At 41.8% G+C, this 2228-nt stretch overlaps 1 pseudogene; it reads left to right on the plus strand.

Moving 5' to 3' along the window:
* Positions 1-295: 295 nt before the first annotated feature.
* LOC129067201 (importin subunit alpha-1-like) lies at positions 296-1886 on the plus strand (annotated as a pseudogene).
* Positions 1887-2228: the final 342 nt, after the last annotated feature.

The raw sequence follows: 2228 nt of genomic DNA on the forward strand, positions 1-2228 counted from the left end.
TGTCTTACTTCCCCACTCTCTTCCCTCCAGTTCCAGAAGAATTCTCTACATCTTCCTTCTGACAATGCTAACTTTTACATTCCGATTCTGCAATACACTGTAACTTTCAGTGAAACTAAATTTGGACTGCCAACTTTGGTTGTAAATACACTAAAAGAAAAACTTTGGACACGGTCTTCATGCTGATCAGTGTTGGACGTTTTCAGAGCAACCGAACCGCAGCCTGTGCGCCTCGCACTGTCTCCTGTGAAAAGACTAAACCGGCTGCGTAGCTGTCACCCTTCGTCTCATAACCATGTCCACCAACGAGAAGGCTAATTCACCAGCTGCCTGCCTTAACAGATTTAAGAACAAGGGGAAAGACAGTACGGGAAATGAGACGTCACCGAATAGAAGTTAATGCGGAGCTGAGAAAAGCTAAGAAGGATGAACAGATGCTGAAAAGGAGAAATGTAAGCTCATTTCCTGATGATGCTACTTCTCCACTGCAGGAAAACCGCAACAACCAGGGCACTATAAATTGGTCTGTTGAGGACATTGTCTAAGGCATAAATAGCAACAATTTGGAAAGCCAACTCCAAGCTACCCAGGCTGCAAGGAAACTGCTTTCTAGGGAAAAACAACCACCCATAGACAACATAATCCGGGCTGGTTTGATTCCCAAATTTGTGTCCCTCTTGGGCAGAATTGATTGTAGTCCTATTCAGTTTGAATCTGCCTGGGCCCTCACTAACACTGCCTCCGGAACATCGGAACAGACCAAGGCTGTAGTAGATGGAGGTGCTATCCCAGCATTCATTTCTTTGTTGGCATCTCCCCATGCTCACATCAGTGAACAAGCTGTATGGGCTCTAGGAAACATTGCAGGTGATGGTTCGGTTTTCCAAGACTTGGTTATCAAGTACGGTGCAGTTGATCCTCTGTTAGCTCTTCTTGCAGTTCCTGACATGTCATCTTTAGCATGTGGTTACTTACGTCATCTTACCTGGACACTTTCAAACCTTTGTCGCAACCAGAATCATGCACTCCCATTAGATGCTGTTGAGCAGATTCTTCCTACTTTAGTTCGTCTCCTGCATCATGATGACCCAGAAGTATTAGCAGATAGCTGCTGGGCCATCTCCTATCTTACTGATGGTCCAAATGAACGGATTGAAATGGTTGTGAAAACAGAAGTTGTGCCCCAACTTGTGAAGCTCTTGGGAGGTCCTGAATTGCTGATTGTGACTCCTGCGCTAAGAGCCATAGGAAATATTGTCACTGGGACAGATGAACAGACTCAGGTTGTAATAGATGCGGGAGCACTTGCAGTCTTTCCCAGTCTGTTAATGAGCTCTAAGACTAATATTCAGAAGGAAGCTACATGGACAATGTCAAACATCACAGCTGGCCGTCAGGACCAGATACAGCAAGTTGTGAATCATGGATTAGTCCCATTCTTCGTTGTTGTTCTGTCTAAGGCAGACTTTAAGACACGAAAGGAAGCTGTATGGGCTGTGACCAACTATACAAGCGGTGGAACAGTTGAACAGATTGTATCCCTTGTTCACTGGGGCATAACAGAACCATTGGTAAACCTCTTAACTGTGAAAGATACCAAAATTATCCTGGTTATTCTGGACGCCATTTCAAATATCTTCCAGGCTGCTGAGAAACTAGGTGAAACTGAAAAACTTAGTATAATGATCGAAGAATGTGGAGGTTTGGACAAAACTGAAGCTCTACAAAACCATGAAAATGAATCTGTATACAAAGCTTCATTGAACTTGATTGAGAAATATTTCTCTGTAGAGGAAGAGGAAGATCAGAATGTTGTGCCAGAAACTACCTCTGATGGCTATACGTTCCAAGTTCAGGATGGCAGTCCTGGGACCTTTAACTTCTAGATTGTACAGCTGAGGCATAAAGTGTTTTTGTTGTGTACTATGTTTGGTATAAGTTTGTCTTAACCATTTCTCTACTAAGAACTCTTTTTTAAATGTGGTTTGTTATTGTAGCACTTTTTACAATGAAACTATACTTGAACAGTTCCAAACTGTACATACTGTATGAAACTTCTCCTCTCATTAGGTTTCTTATTTCTTTGTGAAATTTCTTATCTTACAGTGTCCTGTAAATAAAGATTAAGTTCCACCATTTAAAAAAAAAACAACAAAAAACTTTGGAGTTTAGAAATTTCTTGTCTCTCAACAAATCCATGGCAAAACTAATACTAAATAGGGATTCAA

Source organism: Pteronotus mesoamericanus, unplaced genomic scaffold (genome assembly GCF_021234165.1).
Source record: "Pteronotus mesoamericanus isolate MK-2021 breed Mesoamerican mustached bat unplaced genomic scaffold, CSHL_Meso_final contig_20, whole genome shotgun sequence".
Taxonomy (NCBI): Eukaryota; Metazoa; Chordata; class Mammalia; order Chiroptera; family Mormoopidae; genus Pteronotus; species Pteronotus mesoamericanus.